At 41.7% G+C, this 9,675-nt stretch overlaps 1 pseudogene; it reads left to right on the top strand.

Annotated features, from left to right (window-relative positions):
* The first annotated feature begins 9,316 nt into the window (after positions 1–9,316).
* LOC126237914 (5S ribosomal RNA) lies at positions 9,317–9,433 on the top strand (annotated as a pseudogene).
* The last annotated feature ends 242 nt before the right edge of the window (positions 9,434–9,675 follow it).

Below are 9,675 nucleotides of genomic sequence, written 5' to 3'. Positions count from 1 at the left end.
AGAAATTTTGAACCATGCCGCCTCTACAGCCGTGCACAATTGCGAAAGCGTTGCCGATGTAGGATTTTGCGCATGAATTGACCTCTCGGTTAGGACTCATAAATGTTCGATGGGATTTAAGACGGGGATCTGAGTGACCTAATTATTCGCTCGAACTGTCCAGAAGTTTCTTCAAACCAATCATGAACTATTGTGACACGGTGACATGGCGCACTGTCGTCCATAAAAATTCCATTGTTGCTTGGAAACTTGTAGTCCGCGAATGGCTGAAAATGGTCACAAAGTAGCCGAAAAAAACCATTTTCAGTCAATGATTGGTTCAGCTGGACCAGAGGACTCGGTCCATTCCATGAAAACACAGCCCACACCATTATGGAGCCACCACCAGCTAGCAAAGTGTCTTGTTGACAACTTGGATCCATGGTTTCGTGGTGTCCGCACCACACTCGAACCCTACCATCACCTCTTAGCAACTGAATTCGGATCCCATCCTTCCAGGCCACTGTTTTCCAATCTCTAGGGTCCAAACGATCAACCGATTATACTCAAAGGCCCAGGGAGGCGCTGCATGTGATGCCATGCTGTTAGCCAAGGCTCTCGTGTCAGTCGTCTGCTGCCATAGCCTATTAACGCCAGGTTCTGCCGCACTCTCCGAATGGTAACGTTCTCCGTACGTTCTACAGTGATTTCTGACGTTATTTCACCTAGCGTTTCTTGTCTGTTAGCACTGACAACACTACGCAAAAGCCGCTGCTCTCGGTCGTTATGTGAAGGCCGTCAGCCACTGCGTTGTCTGTGTTGAGCGGTAATGCCTGAAATTTAGTATTCTCGGCACACTCTTGACACTGTGGGTCTTGGAATACTGAATTACTTAACGATTTCCGAAATGAAATGTCCCATGCGTTTAGCTCCAACTACCATTCCGAGTTCGAAGTCTATTAACTTCCGCTGACGACAGAAACCTTTAAACATGAATCACCTGGGTGCACATGACAGTTCCGCCAATGCGCTCCTCCTTCATACCTTGTGAAGTGACACAACAGCCATCTGTATCTGCGCATATCACTATTCAATGACATCTGTTACCTCAGTGTATTATGGGACCGATGACCATTGCAGTCTGGTCCCTTTAATCCCAAAAACCAACCAACCTCAGTGTATTATGTACGTATTAATGTAGTAAAGAGCAAGTATTCATCGACATATCATACATGTTTAAAGTCGGTGGCAGGCATGAAACGTCTTCCGAAATCTTACTGAATGCTGGCTGAGAAAATTATTTTGAACACTAAGTCCAGGAGCTCGCTCATAGCGTAAATGGCGCGAAAACATACTTGACCTCTTAGCAACAAATAATTCTGAGTAAATAGGAAGCATCATGAAGGTCGTTGTAGCGAGACTGTATACCGTATCACGCAAATCCACCAAAAATAAACGTAAAATATATCTATTTGAAAGTGCAGATAAACATTGACTTGTTCCTAAGACACAGTCCACTCTTGCAAGTCTGACTACGTAAGCGTAGACAGGATGTGGTGTAGATTCACAGGAATTGAGAGATATATACCAAATAAATTAATAAGAGATGATACTGATCAGCCTTGGTGCACAAAACAGGTCAGAACACTGTTGCATAAGCAAAGGAAAAGCAATCCAAATTTAAAAGAACGCAAAATAATCAAGATTGGCGAGGTTTCACAGAAGCTCGAAATTCAGCGGCAACTTCAGTGTGAGATGCTTTAAATAGTTTCCACAGTAAAACTCCGTCTCGAAATCTAGAATAAAACCCAAAGAGATTCTGGTCATATATGAAGTACATCAGTGACAAGACGCAATCAGCACCTTCGTTGCGAGCTTGCTATGCTACTGTTACTCATGACAGTGCCACTGAAGTAGAGTTAATAAACACAGTTTTCCGAAATTCCTGCACCAAATTAGACGAAGTAAATATTCCAGAATTCGACTCAGAATCAACTACCAACATGACTAAGGCCGGTATTACACTATCAAATTTCTTTGTCAAAGATTTGATCAAAGATGTGATCCAATATTCCGTCCAATATATTTGACAAAGATCTTTGACGTAGCGCTACAAAGGGTATTACACTGTCATCAAATTTTTCGTCAAAGTTCAAGATGGCTGACAACAACTTGTTATTAACCGCAGCAGTTCTACGTACTCCAACTGCATTGTGTGCACATGCGGAAAAGAAGTGGGGGGAAAAAATGGAACCAACGAGGTTGACAGTCTTAAAAGTCCTGGGATTACAACTTAATAATAAATTCAGTTGGGAGGAGCACACCACAGAACTGCAGAAAGGCCTTAACAAATCTGTATTTGCAATTGGAGTGTTAGCAGACATAGGCAACATAAAAATGAAAAAGCTTGCATACTTTCATTCCATAATGTCATATGGGATAATATTTTGGGGTAAATCTTGAAGTCAAACAAAAGTTATCAAGGTCCAAAAGCGTGTAATACGTATTAAATGGCTGGCTCTGAGCACTATGGGACTTAACTTCTGAGGTCATCAGTCCCCTAGAACTTAGAACTACTTAAACCTAACTAACCTAAGGACATCACACACATCCATGCCCGAGGCAGGATTCGAACCTGCTACCGTAGCGGTCGCGCGGTTCCAGACTGTAGCGCCTAGAACCGCTCGGCCACCACGGCCGGCAATACGTATTATTTGTGGAGTAAATTCACGGACCTCCTGCAGAAACCTCTTCAAAGAACTGGGTATACTAACTACTGCCTCTCAGTATATTTACTTCTTAATGAAATTTGTCGTAAATAATATATCTCTTTTTCCAACAAACAACTCAGTTCATACATACAATACCAGGAACAAAAATGATCTGCACAAGGACTTAAAAGCACTTACTTTAGTTCAAAAAGAGGTCCACTACTCAGGAACACTCATCTTCAATAATTTGCCAGGAAACAAAAAATTTAGTTAGAAATAAAGATCAGTTTAAAAGGAGCCTGAAAGACTTACTGCTGGCCAACTCCTTCTACTCCATTGGCGAAATTTTTAATAGAAACAAATGATGTATTGTATTTATTCATACTATTAGTATTGTTATTTCAGCTTAAATAAAATCGACATGTTCCACATCCACGAGGATCTCCTCAGCACGGATCTATGGAACGAAAAACTAATCTAATCTGGGTGAAGCCGTGGGTATTACGACGACACGATAAAAGCATTCAACAAAACTTGTTACGTAAGCTTACAGTGGAAGACGTCAAGTCGTACATCAATTACTTAAGAATGGATGAGCATACATTTCTGTATGTGCTCAATGAAGTGTATCCTCATATCACAAAGCACAATATTCACTTAAGAACTGCAACATCTTCAGAAGACAGGCTCACTATAACACTCCGATTCCTTGCTACAGGAGAGGGTTATGTTAGGTTAGGTTAGGTCAGGTTAGGTCTCCAATCTTCTTAATCTATTTTTGTATTCAGGGTGCCTCACGTTGTAAAGCGCCTCATCAGTTTCAGACATCTCTATTAATTTTGTAGTTGTCGGCACACACCAATTGTATTTACCGGCAATGTTTATAAAAACACTACAGACGACAGAACGCTGCAGCGATGCTAGCGCTCCATGTGGTAACATGTCACATTGCAGTGAACAGAAGACAAGCGGTTTCTTTGATCAAATATACAGCGAGGCCCTAGATTTGATCAAATATTGGACGACATTTGACAAAGTCCCTATTACACTATCAAATATCTTTGACAAAGATATTGGACAAAGATATTGGACAAAGAAATTTGATAGTGTAATACCGGCCTAACCTGGAAGTAGATATCTTCGGTGTAGCGAAGCAGCTTTAATCACTTAATAACGGTAACACCTCTAGTCCAGGTTGTACACCAGTTACGTCCCTTTCAGAGTGTGCTGATACAATAGCTCCATACTTAGAAATTCTATATAACCACTTGCAAGTCGAATGATCCGTACCTGAAGACTGGGAAGTCGCACAGGTCGCACCAGTACCCAAGAAAGGAAATAGGAGCAATGCCCTGAATTGCAGACCCATATCACTAACATCGATTTGCAGTAGGTGTTTGAACACAGACTGTGTTCAAACATTATGAATTACCTCAAAGAAAATAAAGCATTGACAGAAAGCCACCACGGATTCAAAAAATATCTTTCTAATGAAACACAGCTAACTCTTTATTCACACGAAGTAATATGTACTATCGACTGGGGATGTCCAATTAATCCCATAGTTATAGATTTACAGAAGGCTTTTTACACCGTTCTTTACAAGAGCCTTCTAATCAAATTGTGTTCCTGTGGAGTATCGTATCAGTTGTGGGACTGGATTCGTAATTTCCTATCAGAAAGGTCATGGTTCGTAGTGATAGAGTGAAAGTCATAGGCAGGAAGTTGTCTTTTGCCGTTTTGTACAGTCATCGGATGCTCAAAACCATTTGCAAAATGATTTAGTCAAGATATCTGTATGGTACGAAAAGTAGCAATTGACTCTAAATAATGAAAAGTGTGATGTCATCCACGTGAATACTAAAAGAAATCCGGTAAATTTCGGTTACACGATAAATCACACACAACTAAAGGCTATAAATTCAAGTAAATACTTAGGAATTACGGTTACGAATGATTTAAATTGAAACTATCACGAAGATAATGTTATGAGAAAGCGAAGCAAAGACTGCGGTTTATTGGCAGAACATTAAAAAAATGCAACAGTTCTACTAAAGAGACAGTCTACACTACGCCTGTCCGTCCTCTTCCTGGATTACTGCTGCGCAGTATTGGATTCGTATCAGATGGGATTGACGGAGGATATCGAAAAAGCTCAAAGAAGGGCAGCTCGTTTTGTATCATTGTGAAGTATGGAAGAGACTGCCACGGATATTATACGCTAGTTGGAGTGTCAGTCATTAAAACAAAAGCATTTCTCGTTGCGGCAGGATGTTCTCACAAAATTTGAGTCACTAACTTCCTCCTCCGAATGTGAAAACATTTTGGTAGCGCCCAGGTACATAGGGAGAAATGATCGTCATAATAAAATAAGGGAAATCAAAGATCGCACGGAGAGATTTAAGTGTTCAGTTTCCGATGCTCTGTTCGAGAGTGGAACGCCAGAGACATAAGTTGAAGGTGGTTCGATGAGCCCTCTGCCAGGAAATTAAACTGTGAATCGCAAGCTAATTCTGTAGATGTGGTTGTTTCAACATATTACTGTAATAGGTCTTTCGAGTGTTATTGTGTTGCACACCCCTACCAACCCCTGTCCATCAGGTAAGCTACTTCAGATCATTCACACTTACTGTCAAAACACTCGAAACTTAGCACTGTAGCAATACGCCAATATTGTACAATGTTAACTTTTGGAGCTGTATCTATTAATTAGAACTGAGACTATTTCAGCCAGTGTGTACGAAACAATTACGATTTTCCTTTTTGCATTTTTCGTTCCAAGATGGTAGAGCGAGCCCTTTTCCATGTCGACCTGTGAGGAGCCTGGCGAGCTAGGACTGCGGCAGAGGACTTTCACAACTGGGAATGTTTAGGAGGCTATTTTCTGCCCCGTATTTGCCTTTTAACCACATAAAAGTTCTCAAAAAGCTAGGCGGGAAGAGAGAGATGCTAACGTAGTTAATTCGCTGCTTGGACGATAATGTGCCAATCTCAGTGGCAAAAGGGACAAGGGCCCACTAGCCTATCATATGTATCCGTTTGTTTGCCTTCAACATCCACCAGACCCCTGCACCTTCAGCAAGACAATTTACCAACGCGTCGTTTTCGATATGAGTCAGATTCTTGTACGGTGGCCCATAAACAGTGAACAATTTTCGCCCAAGCGCTGGGAGAGTTCATTCGTTTGTTCGTAAGCGGACGCCGACGTTGTTTGCCCGATTTCGGCGGGTTGGCGACGACAAAGTCGAGGCGCACGTCCTGCAATCTCTCTCAACTGATTTTATCGAAACGATTAGGGAAAAAAACACTTTTGCGTTACTTATAGCTTTATGTGTTAGCTTCATGATGAAGTGCCCATCATTTCGTTAATGGTCATAGTCATTGTGATATTTGACTTTAAGGAAGAGACTGCCCGATATTCGAAAAAGTTGGCAATGAAAAATAGGGGTCGCTATGATTTTCAGTTTGATGCATATTACACAATATGATGCTGAGGATGAAATACAGCTAATATATTGAATTTTTCGCTAGGTTTTGGTTGAGGTCTCTATCTGAAAGGGGAGGCACACAGCAATCAATCGCAATCCCATTAATTTTTGTTACTCTTGCATATGTAGATTTCGACTATAAGTAGCCATCTTCAGTGCATTTGAGTAACAATCCAACAAACTCGTGGCAGTACATGTTGCCGTAGTTGCAGTAGTGGCGCTCGCTGTATTGCAGTAGTTCGAGTAACGAAGATACAGTATTTGTGAGGTAAGTGATTCATGAAAAGTATAGGTTATTGTTAGTCATGCATGGTGACATGTTCTGCCTTGAGTTTGTTGGATTGTTACTCAAATGCACTGAAGATGGCTACTTATAGCCGAAATCTCCTTATGACTAATATATGGTCACTGTACACAACAGTTTCTTATGGAATCAAAGTAGGAAGACTCTATCTGTCACTCGTCTCGAAAAAATTGACCTGATGTAGCAAACTCATTTGCGAAGCACGCATCAGCGATAACGCCAGAATAAAATGTACACAACATTCCTCATACTTCATAAACAGTTTTAGATATCGAACTGAAATATTGGCAAATGATATCACACAAAGAGGAGAGTATTTTGCCGTATGGTTTTTATGCAAAGCTTCATTATGTACCATGTTATTCCATTAACTACGGGCTTTTTAGATGAAAGAAGGAAATTTTTAAGGGTCATCGATAGCTAGTGAAACGAAAAATTCTGTGAGTTTTGGAACAACATGAGCGAAGGCGTTACACGTTTATCTTCGTATTGAGTGATGTGGCGATTGCACACTCTAACCTTGTATACCAGTAACACAACCAGTTTGTAGTTGCAACACTTGTTTATTGATTACACATACACATGAATTCATCAGCCGTAATAATCAATTAACTACATTTGCATATCAAGGCCCTATCCACAATTAGTATTTAAAAATGCACAAAAATGAGTATAAAGAATTGTAGAGCACAGAAACAGCTTCAAATATATAGTCATTTAAAAATGTTACACAGGAATGAAACTTTTCGATGTAATGAAAGCAGTAACTTAAATTAACTTGCAAACAGGAGGTATTTCAATCTTGCCACAGCCATACTGCAATATGACAAAATCTTGAATTACGTATGTCCGCAGCTCGTGGTCGTGAGGTAGCGTTCTCGCTTCCCACGCCCGGGTTCCCGGGTTCGATTCCCGGCGGGGTCAGTGATTTTCTCTGCCTCGTGATGACTGGGTGTTGTGTGATGTCCTTAGGTTAGTTAGGTTTAAGTAGTTCTAAGTTCTAGGGGACTGATGACCATAGATGTTAAGTCCCATAGTGCTCAGAGCCATTTGAACCATTTCTTAAATTGCCTTAAATATGCAACTTAGGGATAAGCACAACCAAGGAACAATTTGTCCTTTGTGTGTGTTTATGTTCATAAGTTTACTGACTTCTTTTTATTATCACTCAGTTTTACAGTTATTAAGCTTAAGGCGAAACGTCAATTTGATGAACATGTTATGGACGCGGTCCGGACGGCCCTGAGATTTCCGTCACACTGCAAGCTCGCAGGGCGAGGTTTGCTCGCGTCGACCACTATACACGTTTCTGAAAATAGGAAAATATGAGCGGCAGACACACTGTAATATATACAAGTTACACACACACACACATATATATATATATATATATATATATATATATATATATATATATATATATATATATATATAGAGAGAGAGAGAGAGAGAGAGAGAGAAAAGCAATACCGTAATACAAACATATTACAAGTTAACCAAAGAACAGAATTAAGGAACTTAGTGATAAAAAAAAAATCTAGATACTAAGTGCCTAACGTGACAATTCATTCACACAAGAAATTATTAAGAAACAACAACTACTACTAATTCGTAAAACCAGAAAATTCTACATCTATAACTAAATTAAGAAATGACGTTCACGTGAACCAGCTACGTTCAGCGTGCCACTAAGCACCAAATCCAAACTAATAAATGCGAGGCGTTATTTCTAGCCACTTTAGTAACGTAATTTGATGGCCGTTACATAATATAACTCGCCTCGCCACCAATGCAATGAGTGTTTTTCTGCCCACTAGCACGAACAGCTGCAACAGTCAACAGTCCTTAAGTACACAATAATATTCACTATATATAGAAGGAGAACCCACCACGAAAGCTTGGTTATTAATTTTTTCTTTTGTGAAATTCACACGCCATCCATCCACATAGCTCTCGAGGTATTAGCTGGTCGCCACTGGCCAGCCGTGTCAATACAACTTTAAAACTTTCCGACAGCGGCCCATGCTTCTTCTTTGCTCCAACTCAACTGGTCCTCACGGCATACGGCCGTGCCACGTGACATGGTGTCGCCAACTCCCCACAACGACAGCATCGAAAGCACGTCACGCCACAGACTGACTCGGCTCATGCGCGGACCCACTCTCCTCGACTTGCACACGCGCGCCACCATAAATAGCCTGTCTCAAAGACGCAAAGAGAACAAGGCACAGGGACAACGATCAAAGATGGAAGTAAGAATCGATATCGCCTGGCGCCAGAAACACACCGGCTCATCGAGGATGTGCTTTTTTGTAAGCTATCGACCTTAATTTTCCTCAGTTCCTCACTAAATAAACTTAAGAATCTATTGTTTCAGAATTGTCTCGCATCTGCATCTGCACAACATGTTAGTGGGATGACATTGTGTAAACTCTGCTATGTTTTGGCAAAAGAAGCAAATGTTAACAGGGAAACAAGAGAAATGTAGGTTTTACTTATAATTTGCCATTCATAACGCTTCTCCGAGGATACAAATGGTTAAAAAGGCCAGGGTAAAATAAAACGCTGCTTTTGTTTCATTTTCAGTGGACCTATTTTGAGATACTAACCAAAGCAGAAGCGGCAGTAGATCTTCTTGAATGATCATCCTGCAATGGATGGGCTCCACTTAATGTCTGCAAAAAATGTGAGCACAGGCTTCAGTTTAGAACATCACTTCCCCTACTGCTCTCGGCATTCCCCCCTGCAGCGCCTGCCAGCAAATCCCCACCACTACCGCTGTTTCCACCCACGCAATGCCGACCGCGTATTTACGGACCGTGTTATTCCGCTCGGGCAACGGCCTTGCCGCAGTGGATACACCGGTTCCCGTGAGATCACCGAAGTTAAGCGCTGTCGGGCGTGGCCGGCACTTGGATGGGTGACCATCCAGCCGCCATGCGCTGTTGCCATTTTTCGGGGTGCACTCAGCCTCCTGATGCCAATTGAGGAGCTACTCGACCGAATAGTAGCGGCTCCGGTCAAGAAAACCGTCGTAACGACCGGGAGCGCGGTGCGCTGACCACACGCCCCTCCTATCCGCATCCTCAACTGAGGATGACACGGCGGTCGGATGGTCCCGATGGGCCACTTGTGGCCTGAAGACGGAGTGCTTTTTATTCTGCTCGCATTCTACTCGTTGGAACCATCTCGA

This window comes from Schistocerca nitens, chromosome 2, assembly GCF_023898315.1.
Source record: "Schistocerca nitens isolate TAMUIC-IGC-003100 chromosome 2, iqSchNite1.1, whole genome shotgun sequence".
NCBI lineage: Eukaryota > Metazoa > Arthropoda > Insecta > Orthoptera > Acrididae > Schistocerca > Schistocerca nitens.
This window is presented reverse-complemented; position numbering and strand designations above follow the sequence as displayed.